The sequence below is a fragment of the Microcaecilia unicolor genome, chromosome 3, assembly GCF_901765095.1.
Source record: "Microcaecilia unicolor chromosome 3, aMicUni1.1, whole genome shotgun sequence".
Lineage (NCBI taxonomy): Eukaryota > Metazoa > Chordata > Amphibia > Gymnophiona > Siphonopidae > Microcaecilia > Microcaecilia unicolor.
This window is the reverse complement of record NC_044033.1, coordinates 352,054,491-352,082,290: the sequence shown is the minus strand read 5'-3', so window position 1 is coordinate 352,082,290 and position 27,800 is coordinate 352,054,491. Positions and strand designations below refer to the sequence as shown.

General features: G+C 42.8%; 1 protein-coding gene across 3 annotated transcripts in view; it reads right to left on the bottom strand.

Annotated features, from left to right (window-relative positions):
* HIVEP2 (HIVEP zinc finger 2) overlaps positions 1-27,800 on the bottom strand; it is a 401,117-nt gene that overhangs the window by 70,377 nt on the left and 302,940 nt on the right. For all 3 annotated transcript variants that reach the window (XM_030198499.1, XM_030198500.1, XM_030198498.1), the window contains exon 3: positions 377-421. The gene's annotated coding sequence lies outside the window, so the exon portion shown is untranslated. The remainder of the gene's footprint in view (positions 1-376; positions 422-27,800) is intronic.

Sequence of the window (27,800 nt, the reverse complement as noted above, 5' to 3'; positions counted from 1 at the left end):
TGCTTTATTATAACTCACAGCAACAGAAAGTGATGTATTCTACTTAAGTGCACCCTCCACTTCCTAGAGGGATCATAGAAGCTTACATAACAGCCAGAATAACCCATCACACTCCTAAGTTTTTGGGCTGGCTCCTACATTCAAAGTAATTTTGTCAAATCCTGGGTTACACAATACTCACTACACAAGTACTTCAGTTGCATACACTTATATCAGCTCCCAAGCAAACGTATGTTTATAAACTTACTTGAAAATAGCCACCTATTTAGCCTTCCAACCCAGGTGACCTGTTACAAAATTACCCTCCATAAGCAATTACATGTAACAAGCAGAAAAAAATGAGCAAAAAAGCTAAATCAGCCTTGAAAATACTTACCGGCATCTTTTAGACATCTAATAGGCACGATCATCATGAAATTTCCTGTGAAAGAAACCAAAAAAAATTAGGAACATCTTCAAATTAGTCACAGATATTATGAAGTTAAAATAAGAGAGCTTCCTGTGGTGAAATATTTGACTTGCAAGCACAGGAAGGAACAGTTCAGCTTCTACAAGTTCACCAAAAGTACGCTGAATTAAGAACTTAACTTTCCATTGCTATATGAAAAGGAAAATGGGAGATAAACACAGTGAAACATTTTTCTAGACTTTGTTGTCAGAAGTTCCGAAGTCACAGTCTCAACTCCATCAGAACACTGAGGAGTTCATTTCAGAAGGGGTCCATGGCACCTGCACGTGTAAACAGTACATTTATATGTCTAAATAGTCTTACATATCTAAGCACTGATTTTGGAAAAGCTGCTACTTACACATGTCTATCCACATCATGCACAATTTTGAAGGGGGTGTATTCAGGACATAGAAACTGTACAAAATATGCCTGCTGGTATTTACACCTGCTCTGAGTCATGTTTAAAATATCAGCTAAACCACCTCAAAAAGCCAAAAATTAGAGTCTGACAGGGTGCCTACATAAGAAGTTCAAAAAAGCTGACTATATTATAAAGGACTTTTCAATACTAGAAGGAACCTCAACTAGGGAGAGGTAAATTATTAGCAAAACAAGGTAAGAAAACCAATCCCAAAACTAATCAATATACAGTTCCCAGTACTAGAGATACATTTGTTATAAGGTGTGTAAAAAGGATAGGCGGCACTTGCATTAGAGCTCACTTATCAATGAACCATGCCGGAAACTGGCTCACGTGGAGGGACATAATTGAACGAAAACGTCTATCTCCATGGGCGTTTATCTCCGAGAACGGGTCCGTGAAGGGGCGGACCGAACCGTATTTTCGAAAAAAATAGACGTCCATGTTTTATTCGACAATTTGTGAGCTGGGCGTTTTTGTTTTTCAGTGATAATGGAAAATGAAAGCGCCCAGCTCAAAAACGAATAAATCCAAGGCATTTGTTCGTGGGAGGGGCCAGGATTCGTAGTGCACTGGTCCCCTTCACATGCCAGGACACCAACCGGGCACCCTAGGGGACACTTTTACAAAAAAAAAAAAAAAAAAAAAAAAAAGGTAAAAGAGCTCCCAGGTGCATAGCACCCTTCCCTTGTGTGTTGAGCCCCCCAAATCCCCCTCAAAACCCACTGCCCACAAGTCTACACCATTACTATAGCCCTAAGGGGTGAAGGGGGGCACCTACATGTGGGTACAGTGGGTTTGGGGGGGTTGGACGACTAAGCATTAAACAGCACAATTGTAACAGGTAGGGGGGAGATGGGCCTGGGTCCACCTGCCTGAAGTCCACTGCACCCCCTAACAACTGCTCCAGGGACCTGCATACTGCTGCCAGGGAGGTGGGTATGACATTTGAGGGTGAAAATAAAAAGTTGTGAAACATCATGTTTTGTGGTGGGAGGGGGTTAGTGACCACTGGGGGAGTCAGGGGAGGTCATCCCCGATTCTCTCTGGTGGTAATCTGGTCATTTAGGGCACTTTTTGTGGCCTTATTCATGAAAAAACAGGGTCCAGGAAAAGTGCCCTAAATTCTAGCTACAAACGCATACTTTTTTTCCATTATCGGCGAAAGGCGCCCATCTCTCCTCGGCCGATAACCACGCCCCAGTTCCACCTTCGCCACGCCTCCGACACGCCCCTGTCAACTTTGTACGCTTCTGCGATGGAGTGCAGTTGAAAACGTCCAAAATCGGCTTTCTATTATACCGATTTATTCGTTTTTGTGAGATAAACGTCTATCTCCCGATTTGGGTCGAAATCTAGGCGTTTTTCTCTTTCAATTATAAGGTGGATAACCACTCAATACATCACAATTCTCCTTCAAAACTGTTCTATTCAAAAATGTTTTCAAAAGGATGCAGTGAAAAAATATATACATATAATACAATATGCAGTCTATATATAGCACCCCCATGTAGATGCAAAAACCAAACCACTTATCTGGATTCAATGCTGCACCATAACGCCCAACAGAGACCCCTGTTTCGGAAACTCCTTCTTCAGGGACATGAGGTGCTGAAGGCAAACCCAAAATGCGGACCGGAAGCCTAATGTTTTCTGGAAGTCAAATATTTTTCTTCATCTGTAATTGCAGCCATGAAGCATCTACACAGAGGCGCTGTATATAGACTGCATATAATATGTTATATATATATTTTCACTGCATCCTTTTGAAAGCATTTTTGGATACAACAGTTTTGCAGAGACTCTAGTACTATTGGTTAAGTTCACATTGTGAGTTTTTAAAAAAGGATAAAAATTCACGTACCACTAGCTGGTGTATTTCTGAAGGAGAATTGTAATATACAGTGAAGTCATGTGGGCCGGTTTCCAGCTATACTGAATTCTCCTTACACACCTTATAACAAATTTATCTAGTACTCAGAGCACTATATTGATTAGTTTTGGGATTGATTTCTTTATTTTATAAAGGAGACATTCAGACCTATATGTCTTTATAAAATAGACTCTCAGAACCAGCACCAGTCAAGGGGAGGGCCTAGAGTGACAAGGTGGTGGCCTCTGTTCTCTCATCCTTGCCATTACTTCTGACGCCATATCTTTCTGGTACTAGTGGCAGGCCGCGGCAATGGAAATAATACAGGAAAAGCATGGTATGAAATCTCTGAACTCCCGTGTGCTGTGTTCTGAAAGTCCAGATGGTCCCGTCCCTGCCAACGCAAACATGTGATCTTGGGCAAGTCACTTAAGGAGCAAGTCTATAACAAGGCACTTATATTTAATGCACTAATTATGAGCCAAAATGTACAGGATACTGAAATTTTCATGCCCAAGTGTACTCTTACCTGTGAAAATGCCAGTAGGGTGTCTAATTGGTATTTTACAAACATACACTCAAATAGCATAGCACACACTTGTACGGAGGCCGGTCACTTGAGTGGGCCATAGGCAGGCAACATACAGAATACTTTAGGTCGTCTTTGTGCCTGCTGCATTTAGGTGCCCCGATTATGCCAGTTCTATTCTGGTGTAAATGGGGCACCCAAATATAGATTCATGAATACTGATTTACACTAGTATTCTATAAGGATGCTTGGGCACCCAAGTATTCATACAGAATAGGCTTTCACTCCATGTTCTTGGGATGCCTAAAAGGAGGTATCTTGCATTAGAATTGTCCCATTAGCCTTCCGTTGTCTCAGGTACAAACGCAGATTGCAAGCCTTCCAGGGACAAGGACATACCTAGTGTGTATGAATGTAACTCATCTTAAACTACTACTGAAGAATGCGTGGACTAAATCCAAATTAAAATAAAAATTAGGGAGCCAGTTACATCTTTTTGAGGCAGTTTTGGGTTTAGTAGTGCAGATCACCACCCTGAAGCATTCCTTCAAGCCTCAGCTCTAATATCAAAACTTTGTCAAGGATAAGTGACACTTTAAGCAGTTATAAATGCTAGTAGGTTAACACTGCTAAGGTATATGGGAGCAATTTTATAACTGGGCACTTCCATTTAGGTGTCCTGATGCTGTGCAGTAACAGCCTGTCCTACAATGACATCTGGGCACCCAGGTTCCATTATAGAATGCTAGTGTGACCAGTGTTGAGGCACCTTGAATTTACACTTGTAAAGCTGGCATAACTGTAGTCACATTAAGTGTGGCAGGCAGGGCTGGTGCTAGGGCTTCTGGTGTCCCTCGCAATCTATAAAATTGGCACTCTTCCTCTTTCTCCACCCCCTCCAGTCAAGCATCTCCCTTCTCTCTTCCCTTCCACCCACCCCTCCTAGCATCACCCCCACCCTCCACCCTCCCTCTGGGTCCAACAATGCCTCTACTCCCTTTCCTCCCTCCCACCCACCCATTTGTCCAGCATCACCTCCTTTCTACCCCACCCCCATTCCAGCATTGCTCCTACTTTCTTTACCTCCCTCCTGTCCATCATCTCCTCTCCCCCACCCCTTAGATCCAACATCCCTCCTCTCTCCCCCTCCTGTCCAGCACTTTCCCTGAAACATCCTGACTTCCCTGCCTTCTGCTGCTGCCATTGCGCATGCCAGCACTGCCTGCTACTGTTCTACTTCCAGGACCACCAGCTCACAGTTGCAATCAAAGCACCGATATGTGCAGGAGAGCTTCCCAGTCCATGTGCTTACAGCTTTTATATGCCCTGCCGATCCAGTTCCCTCTGATGCTTATTTTCCATTGTAAAGAGGTGTGTGATCAGCAGAACCATCATAAGCACATAGGCTCTCCTGTGCATATTGGTTCTTTGAGTGCTGCTGTAAGCCACTATCTGGCAGGCCTGGAGCAGTGGTAGACAGTGGTGGCAGCCACAGCAGTAGCAGAAGGGAATATGTGGTAGGGCTCGACCTGCAGTTTTTGATGCCCTCCAAAGGTCAGCCCCCACTGCCATGATTATACATATATGGGGACAACATGTGTGGTACAGAGTCAGTTGGGATAAATAGACAGGTGGCTAAACTATCAAGTTCTTAGTAGGAATTGATCTAAGTTACAGTGTGTGTAGCAATCTAGTCCAGGTGTAGAATGAGTGTATAGTCAAATCACCCTATGTATCAAAGGCTTGGGAGTAGAATCAAGTTTTCACCTGCTTCCTGAAGTAGAGGAAGTCTCAAATTAAAAGTAGCTCCTCTGGGAGCAAATTCCAGAGCGTGGAGGCTACTCCTGAGAAGGCTCACTGGTGGGTATCACATTGTACAATTTCTTTTGATGAAGGGACAGTGAAGATCCTTGAGAAGACTTTAGAGGTCTCAAGGTGCATAAAGGGCTAAATTATTCTTTAAGTACTCTGGCCCATTTTATCTGAGGGCCTTGAAATCTAGCCAGTGTAGTTTTTGCAGGAAGAATGTGATGTGGTCGTGCTGCTTGCAGCCTTCTATCAGTTGTGCTGCAGCATTCTGGTAGTTGGAGCTGATGCAAACTCTTTTTGGTCTGACCAGGGTACAGGGCATTACAGTAGTCTAGTCATGATGTTATCTTTTCAACATATGGAGAGAGATTTTGTAGCTGCCATAGGTGAGAGAGACAATTTTTAAAGGTGGTTTCAATTTCAGGGTTCAGAGTGAGTGATGAATCTAGCAGTATCCCAAGATTCCTGACCTGTGATTTTATGGGGAGTTCATACTTCCGGTATTTTGAAGTCAGGTAGTTGTCCACTTGTGTTAGGTACCCAAAGAATCTCTGTTTTACTTGGTTTCAGGCAGAGTTTGTTGTTGTTTGCCCATTCCTGAGTTGCGGTTAGGCAGGCAGTCAGATTACTCTGAATTGTGGGTAGATCTAGTTCAGTGGTACAAGAAGTTGCACATCATCAGCATAGATGTAGAATTTTGTGTCCATCAACCGAAGCAGCTCAGTCAGAGACTTGAGGTAAATATTAAATAAAATGGGAGACAGTATAGAGATCCCTGTGGCACTCCACAGTTCAGTGTCCAAGGTAATGATGTGATGCTGCTGAACAGAACGGATTGTTTCTGCCAGTCTTGTAAACATGATACTATGATCCACAGTGTCGAAGGCTGCCGAGAAATCCAGCAACAGTAGTATCGAGGCAGATCCTGTGTCACAGTTTTGTGCAGATCATCAAGAAGGGAAACAAGAACTGTCTGAAGCTTGTCATCAGTTCATAGCTGTTACGTCCCTCACCTGTTCGACGCTTCTCCCGGCTAAGTCATTCCGCAGCTCCATCCAAAAGGGACAAGGTTCAGTCTTAGGAGGGTCTGTTTCAGTTTCCTAAGTCTGGCAGCCGACATCCGGCTTGGAGCAAGAGCAGCAGCCATCTTGGCTAGCTCAGGAGGGGGCAGCCATCTTGTCTAAACGAGAACAGGAAGGAACTCCATATCTGGTCTTGGGAGGATCTCCTATGGGGGCTGCCATGTTGGATTCACCTGAGTTCGTTTTGCACTGATTGCTTCACTATTTAAAGCACTGCCTCCAGGCCTTCTTTGCTTCGGCCTCAATTGTTCTGAGGAGTTGCTGTCGGAGTGCTGTTCACCAGTTATCTTCTGTTCCTGATTTCCTGTGTACCGGACTTTGGCTAGTTTCTTGGATTTCGTTTGTTTGCTGCCTGCCTTGACCCTGGACTGATTTTTGACTATTCTTGCCTATTCGGAGTTCTGGTGCTGGACTGTGTCTTCCTGCCATCCTGGTCAGCAGCTGTGCAACCCCGCCGGTTCCAGAAGTCCTGGTGGCCACCTGCAGCTGAGAGCTCAACTCTCGGTGAACGGTGGTCGCTTCCCAGGTGAAGCTAGGGGTTGTCTGGCTGCCTGACCGAGTACGACATCCCTCCATCTCAGCTGTGCTCAGTCGGGGCACAGGGGCTCACTACTACCGGGTCATAACAATAGCCTTGGGGTCATCTTTGACTCCTCGCACTTTCTCTGCACATATCCAACAGACTGCTAAAACTTGTAATTTCTTTCTCTATATCACCAAAATTCATCACTTCCTTTCTGAGACCACTACCAAAAACCTTATCCACAATCTTATCATAGCTCTCTAGCTAAGCCAACTCTCTCCCCTTCAATCTGTTCAAAATTCTGCTGCACAACTTATATTCTGTCAGTGTCGCTATGCTCATATTAGCCCTCTCCTCAAGTCACTTCATTGGCTCCCTATCCATTTGTGCATACAGTTCAAACTCCTCTTCTTGACTTATAAGTGCATTCACTCTGTAGCTCCCCAGTACCTCTCCACTCTTATCTCTCCCTACACCCCTCCCCGGAAACTCTGTTCATGGGGTAAATCTGACTTATCTGTACTCTTCTCCTCCACTTCATATACTTTGAAGGCCCACCCTGAATATACCTCCTCTTCATACATTTAACCCCTACATGCTGCCATATATATGTGACAAGGAAGGGGAAATAACCAATCAACCAGATGAGATTACAGAAATACTAACAGAACACTTTCAGGAACTTTATTCAGGGCGGCCTTCCCCAGATCCCCAGGTTTTACAATCGTTTCTGGATAAGGCATCCCTTCCTAGGCTCTCTGAGGAGGCACTGACGTCCTTAAACACACCCCTACGTCCTCAAGAACTACAACAGGCAATAAAAGCCCTGAAATCCTTTTCGGTACCTGGGATATAGATGGCTATTCTAGACAGTTTTACTGAATCAAGCAAATACACATTTTAGGCCCTTTATTAAATTATCATCAATCAGTAGTGGATGCAGGTGCTTTCCCAGATCATGAAAACACGGCATTAATATCCCTTTTATCAGAGCTAGGAGAACCCAGACTCATATCACCCAATTTCATTGCTCAGTGTAGATGTGAAGTAGTTAGCGAAAATATTGGCATCTAGAGTGTCTAGATTTTCTAATTTTTTGCCAGATTTAATCAATCGGGCTCAAGTGGGATTTATTAAAAAAATAGACAATTTATTTATCACATTTATACCCCACATTTTCCCACAAGTTTGCAGGCTCAATGTGGCTTACAATAAACCGAAAAGGCTATCGCCAGTCCAGTAGTTATACAATTAAATATATTGCGGAAGTCAGAGAGGATAGAAAGAACAAGGTTAAGAGGGGAAACGTAAGAGAGTCCAAAATGGTCCATTTATATGCTGTTTTGAAGGACTTTAGGATTTATGTTGGATCCTGATGGTGGGCCTTCCCGAATAGGCTAGTCTTGAGTAATTTCCTGAAGTTGAGATGGTTTCGAGTAGTTTTGACAGCTTTAGGCAGTGCATTCCATAATTGGGTGCTGATAAAGGAAAAGGAGGAAGCGTGGGTGGATTTATATTTGAGGCCGTTGCAGGTAGGATAATGGAGATTAAGGAATGAACGGGATGTGCTTGATGTGTTCCTGGCTGGAAGGTTGATTAAGATATTCATGTACCCTGGGGTTTCTCCATAAAGAATTTTGTGGACTAGGGTGCAGATTTTGAAGTTAATTCATTCCTTTATTGGGAGTCAATGCAATTTCTCTCGAAGGGGCTTGGAACTTTCAAATTTAATCAGTTCTTAACACACGCAAAGATCTTTTAGCTATGTCGCACTGCAAACAGCATGAAATTCCAGCCATGCTTGTGAGTCTGGAATCTGGATGGCACTAAGGCTTTCGATCTGGTTCATTGGGACTCTCTCTTTGCAGTTTTACATCATGCAGGGTTTCAGGGGTGGTACTTGAAGGTGTTACAGGTCCTTTGTACTTCACCACATGCACATTTAATAGTAAATGGAGGTAGATCCCCTAGGATTGCCATATAGAGGGGCACACGAGAGGGGTGTCTCTTGTCACCTCTCCTATTTGATCTTTCTCTGGAACCCTTGATGAGAGTGCTGAATGTGGCACTCGAAATTCAGGGTGTACAGTTTAATGGATATCAATTTAAAGCTCTAGCCATATGCGGATGATATTATGGTAGTTCTTACTTCCCCGTAACAATTGTTGCTCCCAGTGTTATCGCTTATCAATACCTTTGGCACCATGTCTGGATTTACACTTAACTACTGTAAAAGTCTAAGGCCCTGCCTCTACATCCGTTCATTTGTAAGAGGTGGAGGGGGGAATTTCCTCTGAATTGGGAGGATTCCGCTCTACAGTACTTAGGGGTTCATATACCAGTAGTTCTAGCCTCATACGGGGGTCAATGTTACCCCCCCCCCCCCCCTATTAGAGGAAACAAAAATCAAATTAAATCTTTAGCAGGCATATCCACTATTGCTCAGGGGTCATATTCACTTGTTCAATATGCTCTTTGTCCCTAAGTGGCTTTATGTTTTTCAACAGCTACTTTTTTATTTAAGGGTAAAGGAGGAGTGTGTACTTCGTAAACTTCTACAACACTATTTGTGGAAAGGACATAGATTGCTACTGGCCCTGATACAAACCCCCAAGCCTCATGGAGGGATGGGACTTTTGAATATTAGATATCTCACAGTGGCCAGCGGCATACGTCATATAAAGGATTGGTTTAGAGGCATGGAGCAATTTTCTCTCATTCACACTGAGACCACTTTGATCCCGGGGGTACACTTTAGTCACATAATCCATATGTCCAGTGGGCTGCTGCCTAATGTATGTATGTATTTATTTATTCAGGGCATTTATACCCCACATTAGCCCAAAATAGACTTAAGTTCAATGTGGCTTACAAACAAACAATAAACAAATAAACAAAACATAATAATGTACAGAATATAAAACAAATTACAAGAAGCACATTAATATATGTGCAGTAAGTAACCAGGGATTTAGACTATCTCAAGGACAAACAAATAATTAAGGGTGGATAGGTAAGAGTATAATTAGGCAGGACTAGATGGGAAATGAGATTAAGAAAAGGTTGTGGGTAAAATTCAAAGAGTTCTTTGAATTCAGAAAGGCCAGACTGAAGAAATGTATTTTTTTAGAAGACTTCTAAAAGTTAAGTAATCATCTGTAAAGATTGATTTAGGAAGAGAATTCCAAATTTTATTTAGTAAAAACATATCCTATGTTGAGTACTTTAAGAGCAGTGTGGTGCTGGGTATGTTGGAGATCACAATTCTCATATAAGGTAATGGCATATTTATCATTATGAAATAACCCAGTTTTCCCCCTAGGTCAAGGGGCCAGCATCTTTGCCAGATGGGCCAGAAATGGACTTCAGTACCTGGCACACATTCGTTGCCAGAGAATGTGGTAAAGGCGGTTAGCTTAGTGGGGTTTAAAAAAAGGTTTGGACAGCTTCCTAAAGGAAATGTCCATAGACCATTATTAAAATGAACTTGGGGAAATCCACTGCTTATTTCTGGGATAAGCAACATAAAATGTTTTGTACTTTTTTAGGATCTTGCCAGGTATTTGTGGAAACAGGATGCTGGGCTTGATGGACCTTTGCTCTGTCCCAGTATGGCAATACTTATGCACATAGTGGATGAGGAAGAACGGTTAAAACCATTTGCTACCTTACCATGGGAATATCAACTGCAAGCTGTACATTAATTACTTTGCTTACCTACCGCTACATCACTACATCACTTCTCTAACGTGGACCGACTTAACTGAAGGTATAGTGAAAACGCTGGCAGAGGCCTTCACTCTGGGTTCTCAACAGACTGCACCATTAGAATATCACCATCAATATCTAAAAGATACTACCCCAGATCTGGATTTTGCTGGCTTGGCAAGGAAGTGGTCTGCAGATTTACAGTGCTCCATACCAGTTGGGCATCTTCAACGTTTCATCAAAAGGCTACATACCTCGTGGATGACAATGTTACATCGAGAACTGTTGTACAGGTTTGCATCGAGACTTCATAAATCTCCCTTTAGGACGTACAGAGCCACTCTAAGGGTCAATGCAGCTTGTGCTACATGTGGAAACTCTCCAGCTACTTTGGGACAAACGTACTGGCACTGCCCGGTGATAACCTGCTTCTGGAGAGCTGTACTGCGGGCAGTGGAGTCCTATTGGGATTGTAAGATTGCAAAGGAACCACAAATTTTATTTGGCTACTATACATGCACAGCACCTAGACCAGTGGGCTTTAAGCAATTTCTTCAACAGGCAGTGCTGTTTGGGGTTAAAGCTATTTATTGACCTGGTTGGATACATCGGGTCCTGCATTTGGATAGACAAGGATTTACAGCTTTGGATAGTAGCCGGGGCCACCAATTCCAGGAGATCTGGGAGCCCTTTTGGTAAGCTCTAACCTCAGCAGCTCACAGTTATTTGTTAAACTTTTGAATATTTGATAATAATAAAGTATACTCATGGTAGGGGGAGCCAAGGGAGGGAGGGGGTGGTAAGGGGGAGAGTGCTACAAATAAGTTCCATGAATCTATAACTGTATCTTTTATATGGTATATAATTTTTTGCTTGTGCTGCTGGAACTTTTCAATAAAAACGATTTAACAATATGCATGCAGATTAACACATATAAATCCATGTTTTGTGCACTGCTTAAGGTTTCTATAATTAAGCTCTAAGTTGTTATGCTCTTTGCAAGTTCTACTTATGCAGAGGCTCTTTGGGAAAATGGTTTAACATAAAAATATGTAATTATTAGTGATAAGTAACACAATCTGAAGGGATACCACTTACAAAACTGAGCTGAAAGTCATTATTTTAAGGAAAAATAGGCTCTACTGATTTGCCCAAGGTGATGTACAGCAGGTACAGCTTGTCAGACACAGCGAAGATGACAAATGGAACTAAACACAATACCAAGGGGGGTAAAAGCAGACTAATTTGATTGGCAGAATCAAGACTCTACACAAGAACTTCAACAACGTTTACTGAATTGTGCTGTCGGCGAGATATTGCTGCAATTGCTGGCATTGACTTTTCCAGTGTTTATGTGAAGTACGTGACACTTACTTTGCATTATTGCGGTTGTCTTAAGCACAGCAATGCTGTCTTCCAGCACAACTGCGGCGGTTTCATAGAGATTCCAGAGGAAGGTCTTATGGCCGAAACACGATTCGTGTAGAGTCATGATTCTGCCAATCAAATAAAAGTCTGCTTTTACACCTTGCTATTGTGTTTAGCGCCATTCATCACCTTTGCTGTGTCTGAAATTCTTCGTTTCTGTGGAGGATTGTTCTTCTCTCTTTCAGCCGGTACAGCTTGACATAAAACGTACAATTTTATTAACAGCACAGCAATAGTAAGATGACAAAGTATAAGCATAAATACAATGAATGAAGCAAAACTTGGAGATGGCAGAAATACACACATTTAACAGCCTTGATGTCTGGAGCTTCGACGCTATACACATCATATTATAATCTGATTATATAACATCTTTCAGTAATATTCTCCATCTCCCTATATGTATTAAAGCAAAAGTCCTTTGTCTGTATGTCTGTCCATCTGCGCAGGTGCCTTTTCTCTTGCATATCCTACTGTGCTCCTCTCCCACATCCCTTGCTGTTCATATTAGCCCCTCTCCCACATGCTGACATTCACCCATACCATGACAATGCACATCTAACTGCTTGCCAAGAGCCACAAATTTCAAATTGCTGTGTCTTCTTCACTTTTCTCCTAAACTGAAAGCCTACTGAAGCTGACTTCACTGCCCCCCTCCATTCATAGACCCTTGATTCCTCTTCACCTAACACATAAATGAAACCTTCAGAAATACCACATGTTGTTTATTCAGTTCATGATGGTCAAGAAAAAGAATATAAAAAAAAATTGCAAGACTAACTTGAATACATTGATATCTGAAATACACTCCTCACCCACCACACTATTGAGACAACTCTTCAACTCACTGCAAATTTCACATATACCCATCAACCACACTCTCCTTCCAACCTAAAATGCACAGCCTTTGTACCTGCCAGAAGCCCCTCACACCACACACTTGAAACACCCATCTCATTCAACAATAAGACACATTAACCCTCACACACTATTTATTTAAAAATTATTTTTTTATAACAACACCTATAACTAGGTGGTTAACAAGACAATATTCACATTATTCAAAATACAAAGGTATACACAAAACAACACACTCCATAATAAAACTCAATCTTCGTAAAATAAAAAAAAAAACAGATACAAACAATTGTGTTTTCAGCAATGTTCTAAACTGTGTTGCATTACTACATTGCCAAAGCTGGCCAGACAGTGCATTCCACAAAATAATGCCAGCAGGAACAAAAGCCAAGGCTCGCATGTCCACTACTTTTCACACAATACACACATCCTCTCTCACTCAACACACACCAGATAGAACCATTTCACATAGCAAACACCCTGCTGACTCATCCTACATGCCACTTCTTAACCAAAAACTTACCTTACATACCCCCTCAAGTACTACACAACACTACTCATCAATCACACTTGCCATCCCTACAAAGCACTTTCAACCCCTCTTCCTCTCCCTCCCTTACCCTTTAAGTAATCCCTCACCCCAACCCTTGAATTAATCCTTCCCACCCCACCACTCATCATCATTTCTTTCTTCCTTGCACTTGGTATCCTCACCTACCCCTTCATACCCTCCTCCCTTCCCCAATCTACCATACAGCCCATACATACCCCATACCCCCACACACCTCTTTCACTGTCCTCTTGCACTCCACCTCCCTTAAATAGCTTTGAATATCAACTCACAGGCTTGTTCTTCTGTCATCTACTCTATTACCAGATTAAAAAAAAAAAAAAACACTCTCTCTCCAATCTTAATAGTTGACTTTTATGTTTTCCTCACAACTGCTGGCAATGTCATTTTTAATGCTAACCGTGTTATGCATGCCTCATCTCATACGAAAATGATGTGTAGCTAGGAACCTACCACGTCATGCCAACTACTCCTGTCAACTAATTCCCATGTACGTCAGTGACTAAAACAAAACAGGTTCTTCTGCCAGTTTCAAGAAAAATGAAGAGGTTTCTATGGTGATGTTACTGGGCTGCAGTATATACTTAGGGTCTCTCATTAACAGTTTAAACCGACTCTCACAAATACATTCCTGGGCTTTTACAAAGGTGAAAATCCCCCTGATTTCAAAAACATAGCTTAAGGCCCACAATGCTTTCCAACATCTCCTCCCCCAGAATGTGTATCCTGTACAGGAACTGGGCACATTCCTAACATGCAGGGAAAAAAAAGGTGTGGGACCAGCTTGCACACGAATGTTGTAGCCACAGCCACATGCCTGAACTGCATGAAGAAAGAAGGGTAGCTGGAGAAGGATAACAGGATTCACTGCACCAGACAGATCTGTCACTGGAGCCACACTGGAGGAGGCAGGTCAGAGCAGCTGATGCTGTTGCTGCCACTGGACAGTGCATCTGGAGGAAGAACCAGAGTTGTCACCAGAGCCACCGCTGAGAAAAAAAAGCATAGGGCACTCTCCTGCAGAGAAAAGGGATATTGGGAAGGCTGATGAAAAATGGGAGATGCTGGAGAAGGGGAAGAAAGTCTTAAATACTTGGAAAATTGGGAATATCCTCACCTGGCCACCTCATTTCTTACCTGGCTGCCATATGAAAAATCTGGCATATATCGTTCAGCAGGAGTATGGGACAGGTTATATATATATATATATATATATATATATATATATATACAGTGGTGGAAATAAGTATTTGATCCCTTGCTGATTTTGTAAGTTTGCCCACTGACAAAGACATGAGCAGCCCATAATTGAAGGGTAGGTTATTGGTAACAGTGAGAGATAGCACATCACAAATTAAATCCGGAAAATCACATTGTGGAAAGTATATGAATTTATTTGCATTCTGCAGAGGGAAATAAGTATTTGATCCCCCACCAACCAGTAAGAGATCTGGCCCCTACAGACCAGGTAGATGCTCCAAATCAACTCGTTACCTGCATGACAGACAGCTGTCGGCAATGGTCACCTGTATGAAAGACACCTGTCCACAGACTCAGTGAATCAGTCAGACTCTAACCTCTACAAAATGGCCAAGAGCAAGGAGCTGTCTAAGGATGTCAGGGACAAGATCATACACCTGCACAAGGCTGGAATGGGCTACAAAACCATCAGTAAGACGCTGGGCGAGAAGGAGACAACTGTTGGTGCCATAGTAAGAAAATGGAAGAAGTACAAAATGACTGTCAATCGACAAAGATCTGGGGCTCCACGCAAAATCTCACCTCGTGGGGTATCCTTGATCATGAGGAAGGTTAGAAATCAGCCTACAACTACAAGGGGGGAACTTGTCAATGATCTCAAGGCAGCTGGGACCACTGTCACCACGAAAACCATTGGTAACACATTACGACATAACGGATTGCAATCCTGCAGTGCCCGCAAGGTCCCCCTGCTCCGGAAGGCACATGTGACGGCCCATCTGAAGTTTGCCAGTGAACACCTGGATGATGCCGAGAGTGATTGGGAGAAGGTGCTGTGGTCAGATGAGACAAAAATTGAGCTCTTTGGCATGAACTCAACTCGCCGTGTTTGGAGGAAGAGAAATGCTGCCTATGACCCAAAGAACACCGTCCCCACTGTCAAGCATGGAGGTGGAAATGTTATGTTTTGGGGGTGTTTCTCTGCTAAGGGCACAGGACTACTTCACCGCATCAATGGGAGAATGGATGGGGCCATGTACCGTACAATTCTGAGTGACAACCTCCTTCCCTCCGCCAGGGCCTTAAAAATGGGTCGTGGCTGGGTCTTCCAGCACGACAATGACCCAAAACATACAGCCAAGGCAACAAAGGAGTGGCTCAGGAAGAAGCACATTAGGGTCATGGAGTGGCCTAGCCAGTCACCAGACCTTAATCCCATTGAAAACTTATGGAGGGAGCTGAAGCTGCGAGTTGCCAAGCGACAGCCCAGAACTCTTAATGATTTAGAGATGATCTGCAAAGAGGAGTGGACCAAAATTCCTCCTGACATGTGTGCAAACCTCATCATCAACTACAGAAGACGTCTGACCGCTGTGCTTGCCAACAAGGGTTTTGCCACCAAGTATTAGGTCTTGTTTGCCAGAGGGATTAAATACTTATTTCCCTCTGCAGAATGCAAATAAATTCATATACTTTCCACAATGTGATTTTCCGGATTTAATTTGTGATGTGCTATCTCTCACTGTTACCAATAACCTACCCTTCAATTATGGGCTGCTCATGTCTTTGTCAGTGGGCAAACTTACAAAATCAGCAAGGGATCAAATACTTATTTCCACCACTGTATATATATATATATATATATATCATTAACATATGCCTGTTATAATCATGCGTAAATACTGGATGACACTATTGTGTTTAGGATATTTTAAAAATTACATATGTCTAGACTTGAATCTTCTGTTTTGACCTTTTCACTAAGCTTCAAAGAAAGCAGGGGTTCTCAACACAGGTCCAGTCATTGTTTCCAGGAAATCCACAATGAATAGGCATGAGACAGATCTGCATAAAATGGAAGTGCTGCATGCAAATTTATCTCAAGCCTATTCATTGTGGGTATCCTAAAAATCTGACTTGCTGGGTGAGTCCCAAGGACTGGGTTCAGAACCTCTGACTTAAATCAGTACCTAGCAAAATGCAGCCCTGTTTCCTACACCTCCATCTCACATGTACACGTCAGCAGCAAAAGAAAAACATACATTACAAAAAGTTATTTATTTAACACATTTATACCCCACATTTTCCCATTTAGTTGCAGGCTCAATGTGGCTTGCACAATACCGTAGAGGAAGGCTCCAGTTCGGTAAACTACAAATACACAATATAGTAGCAGGCATATAATTATGGCATTGCTAGAGTCCAGCTCAATATGCAACACAGTCCCACAGGATCACTATAGTAAAAGTTACATTCGACCAACTTCAACTGAAATCACTTCCCTACTCGTAATAAGCTTTTCACTATCTACTGAACAAGCCTATGAAATTAAACAGGTCAAAAGAGCGCACAGTGCAAAGACCAAGGAGAGTCAATTAGCAATTCATTGAACCTTTTGATTAAATTGCTTCATTAAGAAAAGGCCAGCATTGTAATTTGCCTGTGCACAGTGCAGGTCATGGGAGGTTAATGTATGTATTAGTATTACAGGACCAAGCAGTGAGTCAGCCAAGACCTATATACTCTAATAAAGACAGCATTACAATTTAACCAATAAATTCAAAGAGGGTCTTGAGAAAATCTTCTCCTCTGCATCTCCAACCAGAGACGCCAAGGGTGGCCCATCCTCGAGTGAGATTTACCAACTCAGTGAGTGAGATTGAAGGCTGACCTAAATTTGGAAAGATCTACATGCTGTTTTGAATTGCAAATGAAAAGTGCACCAGAACATGACTATTTAGCTTTCTTTGGTTTGTATTCTTCAATTCCATGTGAAAAAAAAAATGGATGCAAAACATGCAAACAGAAAATTGTAAGTTGGTACACAAACTCCCTCTCCTTCCCAAAAATACCTATTCTTACTTCTTGTCCTGCAAGCCTATGCAGCTAATACTGCTGAAGCTCTAGGGCAACAGTATAGGGCAGTGATGGCGAACCTTTCAGAGACCGAGTGCCCAAACAGCAACCCAAAATCTAATTATTTATCGCAAAGTGCCAACCAGGGGCGTAGCCAGACACCCAATTTTGGGTGGGCCTTGGCCTAAGATGGGTGAGCAGAACTCTGTCTTTGTCCCACAAGTGATTTGGTCTCTCCCTCTCTCGCCTGCATGCCATATGGTCTATCAAACATCCCCCCCCCTCTCCTGTATACCTTTTTAAATAACAGATTTTCACCAGCAGCAAGCAGCAACTAATACACATTGCTCATGGTGACCCCAAAGCCTTCCCTCTGATGCATCTTCTTGTTTCCGCATACGTGGGAATACATCAGAGGGAAGGCTGTGGGGCCAAAGCAAGCAGTATGTATCAGTTACGTCTCACTGCAGGTGAAGATCTGCTATTTACAAGGTATGCAGGAGGAATAGTTGTTGGGAGTTTTCAGCTGGTGGGGCTTGGGGATCCCTGCCAGTCACATCATAGGTGTGCTGCTACTGGGTGGGCCTGAGCCCAAAGTGGGTGGGCCTGGGACCACCCGAGCCCACCCTTGGCTAAGTCACTGGTGCCAATAGGGCAATTTAACCTAAATAACAGGTGCCGGTACTCATTATGGGCGGGGTCACCACATATGACTCCACCCCTATGATAGCCACACCCCTTACACCAGCCATGGCGCATATAAACAGACATCATTGAAAATATTATACTAGTATAGGAGAAAAAAACAACATGATTTTTTTTCATTATAAATCATTTCTGTAAGCTGTTACAGCTCCAGTATACCCAGTGCAAAATAAGACAGCAGATGTAAATTCTCAAATTGGACATATTCCAAACACTAAAATTAAAATAAAATCATTTTTTCTACCTTTGTTGTCTGGTGATTTTGTTTTTCTATCCATATTGGTCCTAGTCTCTGATTCTGCTGCTCTCTATCTGTTCTCTTAACTCCATTTCCAGGGCTTCCTTGCCATTTATTTCTTTACTTTCCTCCTTTCTTCTTCATTTCTTGCCCTCCATCCGTGTCCAGCAGCCCTCCTCTCCCCTCCAGCCACCCTCCTCTCCCCCTGCCCTACCCTCCTGCCACCCATGTCCAGCCACCCTCCTCTCCCCCCTGCCCTCCCAGCACCAGGCAGGCCTCCCTCCCACCAAGCACCAGGCCTCCATCCCTCCCACCAAACACCAGGCCTTCCACCCACCAAGCACCAGGTCTCTCTCCCTCCCACCAAACACCCAGCATCAGGCCTCCCTCCCTCCCAGCACCAGGCCTCCCTCCCTCTCAGCACCAGGCATCCCACATAGCATCCAGCATCAGGCCTCCCTCCCTCCCACCCAGCATCCCTCCCTCCCTCCGAGCACCAGGGCCCCTCCTCCGAAATTTAAAAGGCATACCTGGTCGGGGTTAAGGTGGCATCGGCAGCGAAAAGTGTGTTGTTTGCTCGGCGCGCCTTCGGCCTTCCCTTTTGTCTCTCAAGCTTTGGTCCCGCGTTTGTGGAAACAGAAAACGAGGGCAGGACCACAGCTTGAGGCCTTTTCCCCCGGTTTTCACTTTTTACCTTTCAATTGTATGGTGGTAATTCATATCAATGTTTACGCTCGCTTTTGGCTGCATCACTGAGGTTGACTTCAAGTGAGCTCTCCCCCTTTCTTGTGTTTGTTACTCCGGTACATTTAAAACAATTTCTTGATAATAAAATTCCCTTGCAGTTGGAGAATGTGCCCACTTTTTAGAGGTGAAAAGAAGTACGGTATACGTCGTTTAGGCCATATTTTATGAATATGTTTTCTCCTTGTTGTAATCTTTCTCTGTGATTTCTGCGAGATCCCTCTCTTGGGGACTGCGAGAGGATAATTATATTGCTTTATTATATTTAGTTTGCTTCTTGGAATTGTATGGAAGGTAGGTTCCTTTTTCCTTTCCTACTGTCTGTAAAAGTTATTGACTTGGCTATATATAATCTAATAAAAGTAAAATTAAAAAGTGGGAGATCACAAGTGTGTTAAGATCTCTACAAGGCACTGTGGCAGTAATTCTATAAGTGATTAGAAGCATGTCATACATGTGCATATGTGTGCACATGCGTACGTAAATGCCAAAATTCCGCCTAGGCGCTATTCTGTAAATATGCACATATCTTACATAGCACATATTTGATAGGCAGACATACACATGGGCTGAATCTGGGTGGGACTCACGTCATCTTGTAAGTGGTCACTTCCCTTTGGAAACAACCTGTAGTCCATCCCATTATGAAAAAAACTCAATTTGGAGCCTTCATTACCAAGTAATTACCGGCCAATTTCTAATCTTTGTTTCTTTTCTAAACTGCTGGAAAAGGTAATTTTCTACCAACTTCTGGCTCACATAGAAGCAAGGCCTTAACCTCTTCATTTACACAGACGATGTCACAATATACATCCCTTACAAACGTGATCTAGCAGAAATCACCAATGAAATCAAACACAGCCTAAACATCATAAACTCATGGGCGAATGCATTTCAACTAAAACTTAACACAGAAAAAACACATTGTCTCATCCACTCATCCCAATACAACACGAACAAACCCACCAACATAATCACCCCAGATCACAACCTCCCTATCTCAGATAGCCTAAAAATTCTGGGAGTTACAATTGACTGTAATCTCACACTGGAGAGCCATGTGAAAGTCACAACAAAGAAAATGTTCCACTCAATGTGGAAGCTCAAACGAGTAAAGCCGTTTTTCCCCGAGGGAAATATTTCGTAACTTGGTACAAGCCATGGTATTAAGTCAGCTAGACTACTGCAATGGAATCCACGCGGGATGCAAAGAACAAATCCTAAAAAAAACTTCAAACTGCTCAAAACACAGCAGCCAGGCTTATATTTGGAAAAATGAGATTTGAAAGCACCAAACCCCTATGAGAAAAACTACACTGGCTGCCAACCAAAGAACGCACTGCATTCAAAATCTGCACCATGGTTCATAAAATCATCTACGGAGATGCCCCGGGATACATGACAGACCTCATAGACCTACCAACCAGAAACGCATCAAGATCTACACGAACATACCTAAATCTCCACCACCCAAGCTGCAAAGCACTCAAATACAAATCAACCTATTCATCCAGCTTTTCCTATATAAGTACACAACTATGGAATGAATTACCAAGCACTGTGAAAACAACAACCAACCACCTAAATTTCCAGAAATTACTAAAAACTTACCTGTTCAAAAAGGCATACCCTAACGATCCAACTTAAATGCCTTAACCCTGCAACACAACGAAACCAAAGCTCATAATAGAAATAACTTAACTCTCTCCCCTTACGATTCCCTAACATATCTGCAACACATGAACCATACTCTAATCACTCTGTATTTGTTCATACCGATATTGGCGATCGCCTGTACGGTACTATGTAAGCCACATTGAGCCTGCAAATAGGTGGGAAAATGTGGGATACAAATGTGACAAATAAATAAAAATAAAACAACTGTATTGCACCCATGCCGTCTGGTTTCCATGCATATCATAGAATGTAAACCACAATCACTGCTTTTCTTAGTGAGATCCATAGTTTCTCTTGACCTGTCGTCTGCCTTTGACTTAGAAGATCACACTCTTCTCTTGACATGACAATCTGAGATTGGTCTGAGTGGCACAGTTCTTGAATGGTTCTCGTCATAATCTGGTTAACAGATGTTTTTCTGTTCATACTTCTCACCACCAAATTTTAGCTTACGGCATCCCCCAAAGTTCCATCCTTTTCCCACCGCTATTTAACATTTTTCTCAGCCCTTGGCAACATTGGTTCAGGATTTTAACATCCAGACGTTTTATTATACTGACAATATTTTACTGATTTTTCCCACATCACCCATTTCCCCTGATTTAAAGGGGAAAGGGGACTTGATATACTGCCTTTCTGTGGTATTTTGCAACTACATTCAAAGCGGTTTACATATATACAGGTACTTATTTTGTACCTGGGGCAATGGAGGGTTAAGTGACTTGCCCAGAGTCACAAGGAGTTGCAGTGGGAATCAAACCCAGTTCCCCAGGATCAAAGTCTGCTGCACTAACCACTAGTCTACTCCTCCACTTAAAGCAAACAAGCCTGTCAGCTCTCTCTGGATAGCTAAAGCTCTCATAAGCTTGTTCTGTATCCCAAGAAAACCATAAACTTATTGGATGTCCGACTGTCATCCTAAACCTACTTTTGTTCCAACATTATTTGATATCCCAATCCCACGCACAAATTCTTTCCGCTACCTGGGCATCATTTTTGACTCCGATCTCACTCACCCTTTGGGACCAAATTTCTCATCTATTAAAACTTGGCTTTCTCACCTTACGTAAAATATAATCAATTCGCAATCTTCTTTCTATACCATCTCCTCATACTCTTGTTCAAGCTCTTCTTATTTAAAGATTGGATTATTGTAATACGGTCTATGCCGGTCTCGTTGCAAGTCAATTATGTTGCCTCCAAATGCATCAAACAAAAATTTTTTTTTTAAATATATTATTTCTGTGTTTTGTATTCTATGTAGACCCCCTGATGCAGGTGCTCGTCACCGAAACACGGCCCTTGTTGGGTCTTTTTGTCAAGGCTCATTCATTAAAGAACTGTGTTCCATTTTTAAAGGCCCGTGGTGCTGTTTTTTTTGTTTGGACTTTAGTTTGTACTTTGTTCCCTCTCTTTTGTTGCCTCCAAATGCGTCAGAATACTGCCGCCCGCTTTTAGCCACGCTCAAAGGTTTGATCAAGTTACCCCCCCCCCCCCCTTCTATGTGCCTTAAATTGGTTACCATTTTAAAGTTTTATGCCTTGTCTTTATCACGGATAAGGTAGTAGATACCTGGAATGCCCTCCTGCGGGAGGTGGGGTAATGGAACACAAAGGAATCCTATACAGAAGGCATGGAATCAAACAAGCTTAGCAGTGATTAGATGGCTACACCAGTAATTGGAAAGCAAAGCCAGTGCTGGGCAAACTTCTATGGTCTGTGCCCTGATCATGGATGGGCAGATTCAGCTCAGTAACTGGAGAATAAGGCCAGTGCTGAGCAGATTTCTATGGTCTGTGCCCTGAAAATGGCAAGGTCAAATCAAGATCAAGTATACACATGTAATAACATATCATACACCTTATACTATGAGTTTATCTTGTTGGGCAAACTGGATGGACCATACAGGTCTTTATCTGCCATCATCTACTATGCTACCATGTCTTCAAGTGTCAGTGGAGGCTCCCATCCCCCTCCACACATCCCTTCCCCCCCTATAGCAGAACTATCACACTGCAGTGCTACTCCTCCACGGGCCAGCAGAGGCTCCCAAGCCCAATGCAAACACTCTCATACAACACAGCAACACTTCACTAAGGCCCCGATAAGCAGAAGCAAACGTGGGCACTAGAGTCTACTAGCACCCTACTAGCACTCGTGTTTGCTGCCGCCCCGTGATCAGAGTCGCCGAGCGCTTGAAATGAGCTCCTGCGGCATTAGGGAGGAATGGGGAGCTACATGTCGCATTGCAAGGGGATGGAGGTCTGGCAGACTTTCAATCTCCCTAACCACTCACCACGGACAAGTTTCCCTGATGGCCCAGTGGTCTTCTACCTCCCCCCAACTCCCAGCCAAGGGGAGCCTCCAGTCTCCTGACACCCCCCAACACCAAAAAACTGTCCCTGAAAACCCAGTGGGCAACATTATCCCCACCACCCACTTGCCCTGGTGGCCTAGTGCCCCTCCAACACCCCCCCTCCATACCTTTAGAAGGGAGGAGGGAATCGCTCTCCTTTCAACTGGGGCATCACCCAAGCACAATCCTCCTGCAGAAGTACCCCCATGATCAAAACTAATAGCGCACGCATAAATTTGCACGCTATTAGTTTTGATCATCGGTGCTAATTTTTCAGCGCTGTTTAGAACAGGAAATTTGATCGTCAGCCCCTAAGAGCTTGTGAAGGTTCCCACTCCCCACCAGTGAAGAGCTATCACAATGCATTGTGGCAATAGAGATAGATGAGGAATCTGCAGTGAGCAATCTCAAAGGTCGGCGGAGCCTATTCAGAGGTGAACAGTCTGAGAGAAAAAAAGTGTAGTAGGTGCATATAAGGAAAAAAAAATAGCTGCATGTATCATCCAGTATCTCTATCCCCTAGCCCTCTTCTTTACTCACTACATCCCCCACTCCTCACAAACTCCACACACAGCTCCTCACCCACCATATACCTGACACACACACACACACCCTCAACTAGGAGGAGGGGAGAGAGCAGAATGTAGGGGAGGGGGGATGAGAATAACAGAAGATACTCCACCCTTTCCATGGGAGGGATGGAGAGAACGAAGGAAGAGGGAGAGAGCAAACACCATAAAAACACGCATTTGTATCAGCCCCACCAAAATCCACAGATAAGCTGGCTTAACCATTAGGCAGCCTGGATGGTTGCCTAGGGCAGCAACTTCAGGTGGATGGCAAAGAGCAGCTGCAGTTCAAAGTAAAAACAATAGATCCTGACAACCACACCAACTCAAAAACAAACATACAAACAAAACCCATCAGCACATACATTACCCATCATTTTCAAGCAGCACATGCACTCGGGTAAATGGCTTTTGGAAACTGCCTTCATTATTGCATACATATGAAACAAAGCTGAATAGAAAAAAGTAGGAAGTCCAATTACACATTTTTACAGGGTCAGTATGGGGGGAGCAATGTGAAGCTGATTATGATGGTTGAGTTTAATTGTTAAAATCTTTGGGGGAGAGGCGATATATAGGGTGGGGGTAGAAGGCTTTATACTGTACTATACTATACTAGAGGTTTGCATCCCGCCATATCCTTTAAAAAAGGGTGCAAGACAGATAACAAAAAGACCCAAGCATAACAATCATATAGGTACAAAGAAAAAAGAACTTGTGTATAACTATACAAATCAATCTACCTAAGTTCACAAAAAAATATACTTTGCAAAAAGATGTGTTTTCAGTTTTCCCTGAAACAACAGATACGAGGAGGAAGAACGAACATGCTGTGGAATAAAATTCCAAATTCTAATGGTGTGGAAAACTAACGACTGACCATATAGCGGTCTATATTTTATACCTTTCAAAGATGGTAGCTGCAAAATAAGACAATCCACATTCAATCCTTAAAAGACGTACCACCATACAAAGAAAATAATAAAAGAAACAATAGCCTTGCAGTGGCCCTGCCCACAGGTCCTCTGCTTAGTTTCAGTGGGTCAAAGCTAGAATATTAAAAAAATGGATTGCCTGGGAGGGGGGGGGGGGGGGGCTTGGTTTTTGGCTGGCTGCAGTGTATACTATGTTCTGTATGCATATGTTACTTTAGGTGGCAATTCTATAAGTGGGTGCCTGGTAGAAGCTTAGTCTATATATAGGAATGCAAGTAGCTACTTTCTTTTACCAAATACTAGTTAAACCACAAAACTACACACCTAGAAGTTAGGCACATGGCACTTACGCCATCTACAGAGCGTGTGCCTAAGTTCCAGAGATACTAATGTAAATAACAGTAGTCTATAAGTTACACGTTTAAATGCAAGCCCTCCCATGCTCCACTGAGACTCTACCTATATGTATGCTTGCCTGTAAAATACACACTACATAAGATACATATGTATTACAGAATAACACTAAAGCAGAATTTTGGCATACATGCGCACACATATGTATGTATATGCCACCATTCTCATTAACTACTGTGTAATCAGCGTGTAATTGCGAGCATACTTATAGAATTGCTTTGATGGTGGGCAATTTTATAAGGGGGTTCGCTATTTAAAGCTCCCTTTGTGATACCCACCAGCAAGCCTTCTCGGGAGTTGCCTGCACACTCTGGAACTTACTCCCAGAGCAGCTATGTCTAACTCACTGTCTCTACTTCAGGAAGCAGGTGAAAGCCTGGCTCTTTTCCCAAGCCTTTAATACATGTGGTGACTGAGCAGACACTCACTCTGCACCTGGACTAGCTTGCTGCACACCCTGTAACTTAGACCAGTTCTTAATACTTTGTATAACTATACATAGAACTTGCCTTGAGTTTTGCTACCCATCTATTTATCCCAATTGACTCTGTACTACCCATCTTGTCCCCGTAATAAAATGTCTCACTGTATTGTAGGAACAGCATTATTATCCTATGTTATTAAAATATTTTTGTATGTGCTTATTAAGTGTTTCATTGCTATTATGATCGTATTGGACATTAATGAACTCTTTTACCTCAACCCAACTTGACTGAATCTTATCTTCCCTATCCAATACAACATTTTGTACCTATCCCGTACCGGATTTAGCGAATGCCTTCACGGTATTATGTAAGCCACATTGAGCCTGCAAATATGTGGGAAAATGTGGGATACAAATGTAACAAATAATAATAATTATTATTATGCTGGCACTGTATTATATCTATTTTATTTGAATGTTCTTCCATGCTATTACAGTACTGACTGCATTGCACTAACATTTATCATATAATCTGTTATACGAATGTTCTACAGTGCTGTTAAATGTGTAGATTTCTGATACTGTTTTATGTTAGCCCTATTACTGGATTTCAATTTGCCATTTCCAGGTTTACCTCATTGATTGTATTCTTATATTTAGTCATTTTACTATTGTTGTGCTGTTAACAAAATTGCAAGTTTTACATTAAACTGTATCTGCTGTACACAGCCTTGGGTGAATCTCTTCATAAAGGAAGATAATAAATCAAAATAAATAAAATACACCAGCCCTAGAGCTGGAATAAATGTCGTGCTTACTATTTATCAAGTACTGGGTACGTTATAGTACTTGATAATCTAAATGATCTGACCAGGCTGCACTCAAAACCTCACCCCTGTGCACACCTACTGACAAAGGATATGGTAATGACATATATCCTTTCACTAGCCACTATTTTATGAGAGCTCATTAACACACGTATGTGGCTACATCCACATATACATGACTAAAATACCCCACTTGAAATGTGTGCCTCTTTGTAGAATTCTCCTAAAAATGGGAAGGAATAGCTTACGTGTGATTTTATGCTTTAGTTCTGCAATCAGATCTGCTCGGCTCTCAGTAAAAAGCAATATACATTAACAGATAATGAGTATGGAAACTTTTTTGTTTTCCATTTAGGTCCTTTCCCTTGACCGCAGGTCATGCTCTCGCCTTACATTTAGAAACAGGAAGCTGTTACCAAAAATGAAGTCGTCAAGCCTTCGAAAAGGACATGAACTGAGAATCGCAGGTGCTAAAAATACATGCAGTCTGAGTTATTTTTAGAGGTGGCTTTGCACCCTGCCATCCGCCACTGCCTTCCCGTTTCCTGGGCTTTTGTGAAAGCTGCACTTGCTGTGCGTGGGCGGTCGCCCAGCTCGTCAGGTGTCACTCATGGTGTGCCGCAAATGACTGACTTCAGGCAGCCGGCAGAGCACAGCAGCGCTCTGCCAATCACGTGCCTTTTTCACAAACACAACCTTAGCCGACCGCCCACACTCAGCCGGCTGTTGACGTCCTCGCCTCATTTACACAAGCTTTTTTTTTTTTTTTAAACCACCTTTTTGTATCTTTTGAGGAACCAAGTGGGCATGCTGGCGTGTGGTGCATCACATCTGGCAGGGAGCAGGGGGAAAAGCCAGACCCAAGCTAATTCAGTCTTCTGGATGCTAAGACACACAGTGGCACATGCGCAAGATGAAACCCCGGTGCACCACTGGTATATCTCCACCTCTCTGCCCCCCTGACCTGTTTATTTTCATTAGTGCCTTTAGCACCTGGACCTCAGTTCTGCTAAACGGTCTGCACTAGCATCAGGAAGGCAGACATCTGTGTGTGTCAGTCAACAATAACATAACAATGAGGGAAAAGCTGCCTCGTGTTCATTGCTAGTTCTTTTGTTTTACCTTTAATGCAATCTTGCCTCTTGTGTGTTATCTGAGGACGAGTGATGCAGTGCCAACTTTTCTGTGGCTACTAAAATACTCTGGAATTTTATGTACAGTCTAGTACTGTCATTTTATCTGAAATATCTACAGCACTTTGTCTGTGACAGAGGTGGTTAATAAACTGAACTAAAGGAACATACCTATTTTCCTCCACTTTGCTTCAACTCTGTCAGGCTCTGATTCCTGTCTCTCACATCAAGTCTTGCTTTTAGTTGTTGCTCTGTCCAGGTAACCTAACTAGAGTCAAGCCAGTCCTTACAACCACCTTCAATTTGCTCAGGACCCTTGAAAGCTGGGGAGGAGGAGGACACAACAGTGACGTCACCCAATGCATCTTTTGGGTCACCATTTATAAACCCAATAAATTACATGTATTATTGACTATTTAGGTCACTGCTTATCAATTTTCTTTTCTGTGGCTGCAACCCCATTCTTGTA